At 43.0% G+C, this 15,429-nt stretch overlaps 1 non-coding gene across 1 annotated transcript; it reads left to right on the forward strand.

Annotated features, from left to right (window-relative positions):
• The first annotated feature begins 15,230 nt into the window (after window positions 1-15,230).
• Window positions 15,231-15,337, forward strand: LOC122690977. Its single transcript, XR_006340228.1, has one exon. It is a non-coding gene; the product is annotated as a U6 spliceosomal RNA (small nuclear RNA).
• Window positions 15,338-15,429: the final 92 nt, after the last annotated feature.

Raw genomic sequence — 15,429 nt, forward strand, 5'->3', positions numbered from 1 at the left:
AGGTGCCAGATTCTGTTAACCCTATGGGGCATGGTTTTATAGTCAGACAAAGCACAGTAAACAAGAGTGCTGTTATTTAAGTTTGCTCCTTCTCCATGAGTTTATAGAGATTTCTGTCATCCTCCTTTTCTTGGTACTAAGAGGAAGACACCCTTACAAAGGAGACTTCCCTTACTAGACTCATTTTGCAAACAAATTAGTCTTCCTTTGATTTTCTCTGATAGAAATGGGGGTGAGTGTAGAGAATAAAATTATGTTTTCAGTGGAAACTGTAACATACCTGTGTGGATTTCAGATTCTAGTCCTGTTAAATGTATTTTGCTTGATAGCCTCTCATAACTGCCCCTCCCTCCAAACATCTTTCTTTTGTATTTAGCTAAAGATGCTATTTAAGGTGGTCGTTTGGGCTATTTCAGGGAGTTACTCAGTTTTCCTGGATTATCTTCTATGTATATAGGAGGTATATATGGTATCAAATTTCTGTTTGTTTTTCTAAGGTTAATCTATCTTTTATTACACAGGGGGTCTCAGCCAAGGCCCCAGAAGGATAGAGGCAAAATTATTTTTCCTCCCCTACAACATCTATGTACTTATGTTGTGTGTGTACATATATTTTCTTTTATACAGTTTATTCCCTGGTGGATCAGATTGTAAAGCATCTGCCTGCAAAGTGGGAGACCTGGGTTTGATCCCTAGGTTGGGAATATCCCCTGGAAAAGGAAACAGCAACCCACTTCAGTACTCTTGCCTGGAAAATCCCATGGACAGAGGAGCCTGGCAGGCTATAGTCCATGGGTTCACAAAGAGTCAGACATGACTGAGCGACTTCACATAGTTTGTCAATTTACTTTTTTATATAGTATATATGTATGTTACCTTATATACTTATATAATATTGTCAACTAAGAAGATGTGCATATGTATTCATTTACATATTTATTGTCATATCTTATATAGCATATATTTTATTTATTCCTTTCTTTTTTTGCACATGTGCCATGGCATTCATCCACATGGACATTCCATCAACCACAGTCCTTGACAGTAGTGTCTATAGTGAAGATAAAATTGTTCTCATTGATTTCAGAGGCCTCTGTCTGAAGGCCACATGAATGGACGGTCCCCAAAAAAAGCATAAGGTAGAGCAAAGATCACTAGCTTTGTTTGGAACTGAGCAAAGAAATTCAAAATGAGCTAGAACCTACTTTAGGCCAGATATTTAATCTCTGAGATCTTTTTTAATCCTTACAATGCTTTGAGGAAGACATTCATCCTTATTATAAACGGATTTGAACTTACATTTGTCTGACTCTTAACCATTATGTCTTGCTTGCTCCTAAAATTTCACACTGAGTCTAGTGGCACTCACTTTTTGGAACTCAGAAAAGTTGTGAACACTACCCCACTCTCATGCCCCACTCTTATTAAGTTTGAATTTTTTTTTCACCACAAGAATACTTTTGCAATCAGAAAATTTAATAGAATGATCTCTTTCAAAATCTTTGAAGTTAAAAAAATCTCAAAGAATATCAACTGGCACATGAGAAACAGATGAATATTTAAAACATATATTACAGATTTTGAGATAAACATATATTACAGATTTTGAGATGTCTTTGAAAAATATTAAAAAAAATATAAATCTCCACTCACCAATAGAAAATAAGCAAAGTATATGGAGAAGTTCACATGAGAAACAATTCATAAACATGGAAACACACATATTCATAGAATTTGAATGACATTATATAAATGACGTTATACCCTACTTTTCATTCAACAAAATGTTCTTTATTTCCATTCCAGCATGTCTTAGAAATCTATCCAGTTTCTTAACTACTATGGTATAATAAGAAATATATTTGATTTTTGTCCCCAGTTCCATGCACATTGCTCTTCAAAGCTTTGGAACTGCCTGAGTGATAGGAGTCTTTTGTTATTCATAGGGAGACCCTTTTGAGCTTATGCTTAAGGGGGTGGGGCCACTAGATAGCTTCAAGATGGGGCTGGTCACCAGAAACTGGAACTTTCAGCCCCAAGGACAACTGGGAAAGGGAACAAGATTGGATGAGCTTCCAGTTGGCTTCCCCAGTGGCTCAGTGGGTAAAGAGTGAAGTGAAAGTCACTCAGTCATGTCTGACTTTTTGAGATCCCATGGACTATGCAGTCCATGGAATTCTTCAGGCCAGAATACTAGAGTGGGTAGCCTTTCTCTTCTGCAGGGGATCTTCCCAACCCAGGAATCAAACCCAGGTCTCTTGCATTGCAGGAGACACAGGGGATGTTTGTTTTTATTCCTTGGTCAGGAACATCCCCTGGTGGCTAGTATTTTTGCCTGAAAAATCCCATGGAAAGAGGAGCCTGGCACAAAGAGTTGGACACAGCTAAGCATGCAAGAACAGGCTGGTGAATGCATCCACATGCTAAGAGGGTGGGACACCCCACTTCCTTGGGAACAGAAGTCCATGCATTCAGGTCCCTTCAGGACCTTGCCCCTACCTCCTCATCTGACTGTTCATCTAATTTCTTTAAAATAAACTGGAAAACATAAGTAAACCTCTCCCTGAGTTCTGTAAGCCAATCTAGCAAGTGTATCAAACTGACACAGAGGTTCATGGGAACCTCTGGTCTATAACTGGTCTGTCAGAAGCACAGGTTGACATCTGGAGTGTGAGAGGGCACAGTCTTGTGGGAATAAGCCCTTAACATGTGGGATCCGACACTCCCTCAGTGTCAGAGTTGTTAATTGCTTGGTGGGTTGAAAAAAAGCACACATTGAATCTATATCTAGTTCATATGTTACTTCTGCATATATTGCTGTGTGAATATACTACAGTTTATTCCTTAATGATAAAGAGTTAGATGGTTTCCAACTCTTTGCTGTTACAAACATGCACGATGACCTTTTTTGTGCATGCAAGAATTTCTTTAGGATTGGTAACTAGAAGTGGAATTGTGGGATCATACTGGCCTTTGTAATGGACATCTGTCATCTGAATTCCTGCTGAACTTTGATTGGTCTGGTTCAGTCAGATCTCTGAGGCCAAACCTCCATGGCTTTGCCTCAAGCTTTCTCCTGCTGCCCCGCTTCTGTCTAGACTGCCCTCTGCTTCTCTGTTAAGCAAAATCCTATTTAATCACTAAAACTCAACTAAAGTATCTTCTTCAGTCATCAGACCAAGCAGAGTTACGTGTCTTTTCCTGGTGTTCCTAAATTACCAGTTGACTAGACTTTATTATCAAGTTAAAACTATGTTTAGACGTCTCTCTCCCATATAAAGGCTTCCCAGCTGGTTCAGTGTAAAGAACCCACCTGCCAATGCAGGAGACATAAGAGACGCAGGTTCAATCCCTGGCTTGGGAAGATCCCCTGGAAGAGGGCATGGCGACCCACTCCGATATTCTTGCCTGGAGAATCCCATGGACAGAGGAGCCTGGTGGGCTACAGTCCATGGAGTTGCAGAGTCGGACACAAATGAAGTAACCTAGCACACACACATGCTCCCATATAAATCAGTGATCTCCCCGGGGACACTTGTTTCTTATTTGACAGCCTATATAGGACAGAGGATAGAACATTTATTAAATGTAAGTTTGGTGAACCAAATATTCAAGATTGTAACTGTCTCCTCTGTTTCAAGCTCTGTCACCCAGACCTCAAAAAACTAGGGTTGATTTGGACCCTTTCGAGAGTCCAAGAGGCCAAGAGTGAGTAAGGCTGTGAGAATGCTGGGGCTCAGGAGGGGAGAGTTCTGTGCTCTGAGTTCATCTGGATTCTGGGAAAGTCAGCAGCCACCAGTCTGGAAAGGCCTCCAGTCAGGCTAAATGGTGTTCCTAAGAAAGATCAAGGGATCTCTCACTCCACTCTGGTGGACAGTGTGGACTCAGAGCATCCTGGATCTGGAAGGGACCTTGTTCATTGTTCTACCACAGCCCCTGAGCCCACCTCAGGGAGAAGGAGGAGGACACAAAGGCATGGAGAAGGGTAGAAGGCACCCAGCCTCCACAGCCCTCCAGCCAGTGTCAGCCCAAGCCCTGCCGAGCCAAGAGCCCGCCACTGCATCCTTCAGTCCAGGTCTGCACCTGCCTTCCCTCCCTTTGAGTGTCTCCCAGAAACCTGAGGTATCCCCCCACCTTTGTCCTCAGAGTCCCTTCCTTCTTCCTCTGGGCATCTGTACGGGTGTGTGCATGTGTGTACGTGTGTCCCTTCCTCATTTCTCTGGACATCTGCAGTGTGTGTGTGTGCGTGCGTGTGTATGTGTGTCCCGGTTCAGTTAGGATGAGGCCAGAAGCAGAAGAGAGGGGCTCCTGTCACTGCATTTCCCACCTGGCTATTCCCCCTGGGGCAGGGGTGGGGGAGGCAGGCCTGGGAGCCCCAGGCTGGATGGGCCTGCTACAGTTTCAGGCAGAAAGTCTTGAGATCCAAGTACTGACATGGGTGTCATTAGGAAAGAATGAAGAGGCGGTAGCAGCAGGGGGAACCTCTGGGCTGGAGAGAGCAGAATTCTTCAAGTCCATCTCCAGACAGATGGGCCCTGCAAAGGCAAACCAGACCTCCATGGAGTCTGTGCTGGAGAGGGGCTCCGTAGGCAAGGGTGGGGGGGACTCTGTATCTGCCACACAAGTGCAGTCTCACCAGGGAGCAGGGATCCCTGAACCAGAGACCTACCCTGGGCTTCCTCAGAGCTCCCAGAGAAAGGCCACGCCCCTGGAGACTGTTGTCATGGCAGCAGCTGGCAAGGGCTGACAGTCTTCCCCCTTGGCCTGCATGACTGCCATGCCTGCCTTCTGGGACCTTCAGCTCCTGCTCCCTGAAAAGGCCTCTGCTGTCCACTCTGACTGCGTGTAAACATGGCTGGAGCCCATGTCTCTGCGAGCAGCTTTCACCAAGGAAATATTCCTGTAGCATATTCTGAACATCTCTAGAAGGTGAGATGTTGGGAGCAAGTCCCTCCTGAATCACACAAGCCATCAAGGAACCTAGTGAGGATAACCGGAAGTCCACAGATGTGTGTCCCAGGGCCAGTCTCTTTCCTGGCTTGCTAGATGAACTTAGCAATATATTTAATCTTTTTCCAGGTCTATTTTCTCATCTGTAAATAAGATCAAAAGCAGATTTATAAAATTGTGTCTGTATAGCATGTATAAATAAATTTTCAATCTGGTCTCAATTCAGAGATTCATAATACTGACATTTTGGACTAGGTTCCAGCAAAGTGGTGTTAGTTTGGTTACAACTAAAGTAGCAAATATGCAAAGCAAAGGACACAAAAGAGATGACAGTGCAGGTGACTGAAAGAAGCAATCCCTTCTCTGTCTTGTAGCTCACTGTAGTGTGGCCAAAGCCCAGTGGTCTTGGCAGCCCACATGACATGAGATGCTCATCAAGTCAGAGGAGCACAGAACTGTGGGTTCACCACTGTTTAACACGTTATTGACCAGGGATTTTTGTAGAAATTCACAACTGTGGTATTAATAAATCTCTGGTCAATAATGTGTTAAGCTCCCAGTGCTGTCAGCTTGCAGAAAGAATTATAACCTACAAGGCGCTTCCCTTGTGGCTCACCTGGTAAAGAATCCGCCTGCAATATGGGGGACCTGGGTTTGATCCTTGGGTTGGGAAGATCCCCTGGAGAAGGGAAAGGATACCCACTCCAGTATTCTGGCCTGGAGAATTCCATGGACTGTATAGTCCATGGGGTTGCAAAGAGTTGAACGCGACTGAGCGACTTTCACTTTTACTTTCACAAGGTGCTACATCTGGTCTGTGTGAGGCACTTCACCAAGACCTAATGCCAGGTTCTGGGCCTTGACATTCTGTGACAGCACTGAGAAATGCCTCTCTTCTGTATTTGTTCTTCAGGTAAGGAGTTTTCAGTGCATGTCAACTTAGGTGCTTTTTTGTGGACAAGGCTAGACATGATCTACTTCATTGGGAGGAGAATATGTCCACCTCTGCTCAATTTGGCAGAAGAAAAGTCCTAGAATATTTATCCAAAGATTGTGTGGAAAAAAAGTAAGGAACATATATTAACAGCATAAAGGGAGGCATGAGAAAGGATAAAAGAAGACATCAAGGGTGTTTGAAGTAAAGGAGATCTTCACTATCTGCTATGATAAGTGATGAAATCAGATGTTGACTACCATCCAAGCCATGGGTCCATAGTGCTCTGGAAAAAATCCCTTTTCTGCTAGCCTGAGCTAAAGTACCTGGTTCTCTCCAAAAGCAATGGTGGTGTGAGGCCTTTGAGGTCATATGTTCATATGGCTCATATGGCTCTCTGTACCTGTGATCTATTTTTATGCTCCTGAAACATCCCAAGGAGCATCTCCTTTATGAGATGTGCCTTCCTTTATATTACCTGTTCCTACTCCTTTATAGTACCAGGTCTGGGGAATTATTCATTCTAGAAGAATAGCACAGCAGGAGCATAGTGGGTAAGGCATGTTGGGGTCACACTGATTGGGGGGGTTCTCTTTTGGCTGGTACAGAGGAAAAACGGTTAATAAAGCTTAGACTACGTGACTCAGACTAGATCCTGAAGAGCGATGAAGGTCAGGATAGGGAATCTAAGATTGTTCAACGGACTGTGGGCCAGAACATTTGAGCAGGAGAATGGCAAGATAAAATCAGGAAATAAGGTAGATTAATTCCAGTCTGCACTGGACATTATCTTCTCCAAACTTCTACTGACCTGCTAATAACCCCCACCTCACATACTGGTGAAAGGGCACGAGGAATTGTGCACTGGCCTATATAAAGCAACTGTCCCCATGCAGGACACACAGCAGGTACAGTAGTGATGAAGTTCCCAGAGACCTCTAAAGGATAATCATTTCCTTGTGATTTGGCCTTTTGCACCCCCAATTTATTCACCCACAACCTAATATATACCCTGGTGGTTATACAAAACAATCATAACTGCCTTTTATCGCATGTCCAAGATGGAAGGCTTCAGCACCCCCAATTTAGGTAAATGGTAAAATTCTTAGCAGCCAAAACAGTGTTGGTTAATATAGCTTAGAAATTCTGTTAAAACTGTAAGCAGTAAGCAATAACTAATCCATTATTATGTATATGTGAGGTTTGGGGGGCTCATTAGCCGAATACAGTTGCATAGATGAAATGGAAAACTGAATGCATAGATGTAATGCAGAGGTTAATTCACCCTGAAGAGGGCCCCTTGATTTGTATGGGCACTATCTAAGAAGGGTTATGGCAGGCAAAATTCTAAGATGGTCGCCAATGACCTTCAAGCTTATTCCCTCCTATTTATTGTAGATGGGACCTATGAATATGAAGAGCTACCGCTCCCATGATTATGTCACATTATATGGCAAAACGGATTTTGCAGATAGAATCCAGGTCCCAAATCATTGCGCTAATCAAAAGGGCAATCACTTAGTGGGTCTGACCTAATTGAACAAGTCCTTAAAGAGATGGCTGTTCCTTAAGTCAGAAAGATTTGAAGTGTGAAAAGGATTCGATGTGAGGGAGATTTTCCACTTTTGGCTTTCAAGATAGAGGGGCCATGTGGGAAGGAATGTGGGTGACGTCTGAGCCAAGTGTGGCCCCCAGCTGATGGTCAGGAGGAAAGCAGGATCTCAATCCTACAACCACAAGGAACTTAATTCTGCCACAACCATGTAAGCCTGGAAAAGGACTCTAAGTTCCAGATGAGTGTAGCCTGGCTGACACCTTGATTTCAGCCTTATGAGATCCTGAACAGAGAACTCAGTACACACCTGACTTCTGACTTACTGAACTGGTAGCCAAAGAAATGCATGTTATTTCAAGCAGCTAAATTTGGTATTTTGTTACATGACAACAGAAAACTAATACAGGGGTCATACAATGTCTCAGATATTTTTGTAAAGTTACCAAAGCAAAAATACTGACAATTAAAAAATACTGTCTTTTTCTACTCTGACTCCCCTCATGTTGGTAGTGGTGAGATGGAGGTGGGCATGTTAAGGATCAAATTAAGAGGAAGTTGATTTGGAATTACATGTAGTTTGGGTTTACTTGTATAATTTATTCACACTTTTCTCAGTCACTTCCATGTATAATTAATTACCAGTAAGATTTCACAGTGTACTAAGTAGAAGCTCTAAGATTCAAACTAGAGTCATCTGACTCTAATGCTAATTAACTAATGCTATACTCTATTGCTGTTCATACATTTAGTGAATCTTGAAAAAATTTTACAGCTCAAATTAATACGATGGTGGTTTAACACCAGCCACTTGCTAGCATTTGATGCTATTTCCCACTTCATTACCTGATTCCAAGATACTTTTTCAGTCTTGGCTCCCAGTGCTTCCCTATAAGTATGTAAAATATGATTTATCAAAGATGAACTTCTGATCTTTTGCTACACCAACTACATGTATGGTTTTGCCCAATCACATCCACACAGGTTCATATTAATTTCTTGGTGATATGGTATGAAATACTGGCATTGACTAAGAAGATACCTTAAAATTCAAAATTTCTACTACTGTGAGGACTGTGGGAGAGGACTAATAATTTTCCCTCTACCCTTCTAGGTTCTTTACTGAGACCCTCCTGTAATAAAGAACAGATTAGTAAGAGAAAAACAAACACATTTAATAATATGTATACATCCCAGGTGGCGCTAGTGGTAGAGTCCGCCTGCCAATGCAGAAGACATAAGAGAGGTGGGTTTGATCCCTGGGTCGGGAAGATACCCTGGAGGAAGAAAGGGCAATTCACTCCAGTGTTCTTACCTGGAAAATTCCATGGACAGAAGAGCCTGGCAGGCAACAGTCCATGTAGTTGGAAACAGTTGCAAAGAGTTGGTCACGACTGAGTGAGCACACATGCGCGCATAGGTGCTGTGTATAAAGAGGAGACCCAGCAAAACTGAGTAACTCCCCGAAATAGCCCAAGACACCGCCTTAAAAACCATCTGCAGCTAAAGACAAAGGATGTTGCTGGTGGGGGTGGGAATGGGGGAGACCAGTCAAGAGAGGCAACCAGGAAAAGCGAGGTAAACAAGAATAAGGTTGTTATGTAAATTTAACTTGCAGCCTTCTCCATTGATAAAAGTTTCTAGAGATATAGTCATCCTTCTCTTCCAGGTACTGAGAGGGAGACACCCTAACAAGTGGAAATTTCCCTTATAAATGTAAATATCTCTTAGGAAAGGGTAACTTACCGGTTTTCTGAGCTTCTGCTAGGTCTGGATTTCTTAAAAAATCATCAGCCTAAAAGGCATATTTTGGAGTGGCAAATTCTGCTCCTCTTCAGGACACTGACATCAAACTGGTTGTAAGCATCATTATTAAGAGTATTTAGGATAGAAATATTCACAAGAAACTTAAATGTTAAGCTCACATAAGAAAGAAATTTGACAGAGATAGACAGCAGTTCTACCTCTAATATTTCACCTGTCACCAATAATAAGTTTTAAAACTAAAACTTTTATCAATAATAATAATAGTAACAAATGTATTAACCATGCAAAGGAAAGACAGAATTATATTTACATTTTTTTCTAAGAAAAATTATATTACACAGACATAGGAAGAGAGGATTAAAAGAGTTTGTAATAAAAAAAAAACTGTAGGGAAAAAATCATAGAAGAGGGCCAGGCAGTAATTAACAAAAATGCTGTGTGTATGGAAATTGAGATGTTTTGTATATACCAGCTGTTCAAATTTCATAATTTCTTGTGATTTATTATAAATTAATATTAACTTTGGCACCTAATTGCCTGCATTGCTCATATATTTTTGATATCCTTTTTCGTAAAGTACGTCCCCTGAATTGTAAGTTTCAGGCCTCACAACTTAGATCTGTCCCTGAGATGGTAAGAAGTAGTATGAAATTTTGGTTGTAATTGGAAAGGGTTAATAGGGATGTGGCTATGGTAGGGAACTAGGAAATAGAGGAATTGTGGAGGTTAATCATAATCCAGAAAACTTGAACTTGTGACCGACCAGCTTTTAAAATCTGAAGCTCCAAGTTGGTATTATGAAATCACGTGACCTCAGAGGCTGACTTCATGGACCGCCCCCCACACACACACCCCCCACAGGGGCCCTTCACAAGGGGAGCCTCAGCTGCTCTGTCCATTTCAAACTTCCAAAAAACGTGGCTGTCTGAAGGATCCATATTTGTATTATCACTGAGCAGGGAAAACAGGTGGCTGGGTTGTTTACTTATTCCCACACATGCTTGAATCTACCTCCTGCTTCCCAAATGACAGTAGAGAGCTCTTTTCTGCTTTTTAATGGCAAACAGGATGTAGGCTGATAGTAATAACAGTAATGATAATAATAACTATAAGAAACAGAACTGACAAATATTAAAAAGAACTAGTAAAAATCTCTCTCACTCGTACCCTCATTTCCTCAACCCTATTTCAAGTGCCTGGACAGGACTGCAAGGGAAATGGTCGACTTCTGGGGGAGGGGAGGTGGAAAGCCTAGGGAACAGACGGAGGGAAAAAAAGGAGACTCCGTGGATTAACCCTCAGGGGCTGATTCTCTCTGATAATCTAAGAAAGCCACACAGACATTCCAAGGAGATGATACACTTGACAAAAGATTTTCAGGTGCGGGGTTGGGGGGTGGGGTGGGGCGACAACCCAGCTCCAGCAGTGCTGCTGAGTTAATCTAGGACCTGAACTCACTGTTAACATGGCCTCACTGGACAAAAGACTGACGTGAACTTCAGTCACTGTGTAGTCTGAGTCCTCTTTCCCGCCTAGGCACCATCTCCCTCTTACCTTGGAGTAGGCGTAGGCGGGCGCGCTTCTAGACCAGAGGAAGAGAGTAGCATCTGCCCGCGATTTGAGCAGAGGCTATCCAAAGGCGAGGGCGAACACCAGTGTGGGTCCACGACTGCATTGCCTATGCTCCTTTCCTGCCCCTGCTCCTGTCGACTTTGGGGCAAAAAAATGGTGGGCTTGTGGGAGGGATCTGGGAATGGGGCGGCGGTCAGGCTTGGGTACCAGCTCCCTACTGCATTGAAAGCAGGTTGGCCTCCGACCCAGGAAAAGAGGAGGAGGAGGCAAATTCCTGGGTTCCCTGCAAGTGCAAGTGCAGGTGGAAGCCACCTGCAAACCACTGGAAAGGAAAGTGGGGAGGGGGGACCCGGGAGCAGGTCCAGTACTGCAGTTTTCACCACACAGCCTCATCTTTTATCCATTTTGATTCAGAAAATGGTGGGCAACGGGAATGCTGGGGAGGTGGGCGGTAACCCTGCGTGGGTGCAAGCTTCCTATTGCAGAAGACGTGGGCGGGTGGGTGGAGGGAAAGATGGAGAGAGGTAAGCACACCGGATTCCTGCCGGTGGGGTGCTTGTAGACATGGAAGCAAATCCTTTCAGGGACTGCATTCCCCACACTCTCGCCCTGTCGCCCGGAGTTGTTGGAGCTCTGGAAAGGAGTGTAAGGAAAACATGGTCTTTTTTCACAAGAAAATTCCTGACATGACACACTAGAAGGTTAGCAATATAGTTCTGGATTTTTTTAAAAAAAATTTCCTCTTTTGTTCGTGTCTTCTGCTTTTCCATGTACTTGGGTAACAAGTAAAGTTAAAAAAATTAAAAAGTATAAAATTCAAAAGGGTTTGTCAAATCATCTGATAATTGTTTTAACATCACTAATGCATAAGTCTGTCCCCCAATATGTTTTTGTTACACAATATGTATTTTAACATTTCACAAGTGACTCTATTGCATCCTAAATTTTGAGAGCCATCTGTTTGTCAGGTTAGGCTAAGCTTATGCTGGGGTAACAATCCCCAAACTTCAGTGGCTTAACATGGTAAAGGTTTAGTTTCCAGCATGCAAGGAACGCCCAGCATCCCTTGGTGAAGGTCAGGGGTGAGGGGGCTCTGATTCCTATAGTCTGTCATAGACCTCAGCTGACAGAGGCTCCACAACCTGGAACGTTGCTGGTTACTGTGGCAAGGGGAGAGTGTCATAGAAATCTCTCACCTACTCCCTCTCTAAACTCACTGTAGTCTAGAAGTAACAGAAGTCACTGCCATGCACAGCTGATTAGCCAAAACTAGTCACGTAGCCTCACCTAATGACAAGGGGCTGAGGGTGCTATGGGATTAGAAGTATAGTTTTCTGTGTGCGGAGAGGCAGTGTATAAACAGAAAATATTCATAAAAATTCCAGGGGGAGTGCCTTTGTAAAGCACTAGAAGAAAAAATTGAAAATTGTAGAGAAACAGTGACAAGTTTCTATGGAACAAAGCAAGAATGAATGTACCCTTGGCCTTTTCTTTTCCCTCTATGGTGTTATTTTGGGGGAATCTTCAGACTACTCTTTAAGCTTAATGGATGCTGGTCCAGCTGGATTCTGGCTGGAGTGAGATGCGAGTCCAGCAACTCACCAGTTTTATAGGACAGGATGAATCTAGCCCCCTGGGCAGGATGTGGAAGGGCTCCCCCAAGGCACACCCCTCTCCAGGGTGGTCTGACATTGGTTTCTCTGCTCCAGCCTGCAGCAGGCACCAGACTCTTCTAGGCTGAGGGCCAGACTGTCCTAGACATGCATATCTGGAAGACAACGACTGTCCCCATTGCAGGTCAGAGCACTTTGCTTCTCCTTCCTTCTCCCTCCCTCTTTTGGGGAACCTTCTATAGGGGAGGAGATAAAGCCCAAGGATTCCCAACTGGAAACACTGGTTGGGATACTCGTTGAGCAAACAGGTGTCTGGCCTGGGCCTAACCAGGTAACTTAGGGCTGAAGCAGAAGGGCCTGCCCCTTCTGTCAGAGTCCAGTGAAGTAGCCCTCCCTCCCCCATCCCGAAATGGAGTTAGAACTCAGACAAGACCTCACCCATCCCTCTCCCACTCACCTTGCTCAGATTCCCAGAAGGGCCTCAGGTGTGCCCTGGCCTGTTTGGGTGGTTCTGTGGTGACTTTAGGTCTGTGTGTGCTGGTGCGGCGCTTCTGATGTTTGCGTCAGCCCAGGCCCAGAGGTACAGGTGCCCCCAGGTAAAGGGAGCCTTAAAGGCCTGTGGTCTTACAGCTCAGGAGAAAAGAGGTGTCACTCCTGTATGAACACCCCTATGCACTGCAGTACCAGGGGTCAGGGAAGTCAGGCTGTGGGTTGGTGTGAAGATGTTTTGGAGGTGTTGATGGTGGAGGGTCAGCAGCATCCAGAGCCTGGTTGTCTAGGCCTCTCACCACTTCCCTGCTCACACAGAAGGCTTGTATCCCTGTCACATGTCTAAGAAGCTACCAGCTTGCCAACTGCAGAGCACAAAGCATTGAGGGTCCAGGACCCTGGAGAGAGCTGTGTGCTAAGCAGGATGCCTACAATGCCTGGGAGTGGGAGCCCCTCTGGTGAGGAAGCATAGAGGGATCAGGTTCAGGGTTCTTACAAAACACTCAGGCGCCAGAAGGTATGTGGATGACTGCCAGGAAAAAGTCACCAGGTCTTTGGTGGCCAGGGAATCACATAGCTCAAATATTTCCTCAAAAGAACCTTTAGATCTCCCCTGACATTTATGCTAAGGCCACATTTGCTCCAGATTGTTCCCATACTCTGAGCACATTTGGGCAGCCAGAGCCAGGCAGTTTCTGCTCATGGAAGGAGTCCCTTAACTTTGCTTGTCCTCTTCACTGTCCTGGCACAGACTCTTAGTATTGCCCCACAGTCTGAGACTCCTCCTGCCTAGTCTGCCTTCCTTCCCTCTCTTCTTTCCACAGATGTGAGCTGTGCATCACAGTCTGAAGGCTTTTCCCATGTCATCTGGCTCTGTCCTCTTCTATTTTTCATAGGTGTTCCCCCAGTAAATCTCTAATCTGGTCTAATCCTATCCTGGCACTTGCTTCCAGGAGGGCCTGCACCGATACACAGGCTCAGGGTATTTTCACAGATGAAAGGTCGTTTCATATTTCTCAATAGCTGTACTGTTTTTCAGAGAGGCAGGGTAGTATAGTAAAAAGCCTGACTTCACTGGGTTCAAGTCCCAGATCTGTTACTTTTAGTTGTGTGTCCTTGGCCTCTGTGCCCCTTTTCTAAAACCAGGACAATCACATTACTTCCTCTTAGAATTGTTGTGAGGTTATATGAATGATTTTTATACAGAGCACTTAGTCTCTCACACATATTAAATAATATCAGGTATTTTACCATCTTTGGTAGATGAAGGTAGAAGAGGGGAAGGATCTTATCAAGTCTTGTAGCTATAGATGAGCTTTGCTCTGGTACTCTCAAGGTTCTAGAACTCTAAGTGTATATGCTTTAGTGACTTTTACCTAGAAGCTAAAATTAAGGTACAGGCAAACACATGAACCAGTGAAATGGCATGATGATTCCCCTAACTTTATATTATTTAACAAAATCCAAAGTATCTCCAACTTCTGTTCTTCCTTATACAGACTTTCACATTTTGAAATGTCTTTATATATATATATATATATATATATATATATATATATATATATATATATATAAACTGTTAACCATTATTATTACAATAGTTCACAGTTCATGATATATTTTTAAATCTCATTTGATTCTAGAAAAAGCTCAGCTAGGTGTTACCTCATAATGAATTATGAAAAAAATAAGAGGAAAGAAATAAGGGTTCCTCAATTCTTAATGGTATCTTTAAAGACCCTTAAGAGTCTGAGGACCTCAGGTTGAGAACCACAGATCTTAAAAATATATTATCACCCTTTTCTTTTGGGAAGGGAAACAGGTAAGAGAATTGTCGTTTTTGAACATTTATTCTGTACCAGAAAATTTTCTTAGGCAAGACAAGGCTTATATTTAATGGCTACCTTCTTTACTTTCTAAGTGTTTAACTGGTGTCATGAGGTTATTTCACAACCTGCTTCCATTGTGAAATCCACATATAGTCTCCTGAATGGAAAACTTATTTTTGTTATTAATGATATTGATGAAAATTACAAATGACAATTATAATAACATTTATTATGGAACCACCATGTTAGTTAGGCATTGAATCTGATGGGGTAAATACATTCTTTAAACCACCCTTCAGTTTCAGAAGGGAAGCCATTTAGTCATCTAGATGGCTAGATGAAACTACATCACCTGTGTAGTTTAAGATGAGAAACTTGCTAAATCAGCAGATTTGGATAATTTGGGTATACTTATTGTAATTGCCAATATTTTTAGTCAATAGGATAGCCTGGTTTACGTCCTAATTAAAGTACTTTAGGCCTCTCCTGATTATTCCTAATGTGTTTTTTAAAAATGAAGAAGAGTGCTCGCTTCGGCAGCACATATACTAAAATTGGAACGATACAGAGAAGATTAGCATGGCCCCTGCGCAAGGATGACACGCAAATTCGTGAAGCGTTCCATATTAAAAAAAAAAAAAAATGAAGAAGAAATCAGCTAAAATAAAACCACCTATGAAATGGGAAATACTGAATTATGTCATTGAGATATTAACATGTGTA

This window comes from Cervus elaphus, chromosome X (genome assembly GCF_910594005.1).
Source record: "Cervus elaphus chromosome X, mCerEla1.1, whole genome shotgun sequence".
Lineage (NCBI taxonomy): Eukaryota > Metazoa > Chordata > Mammalia > Artiodactyla > Cervidae > Cervus > Cervus elaphus.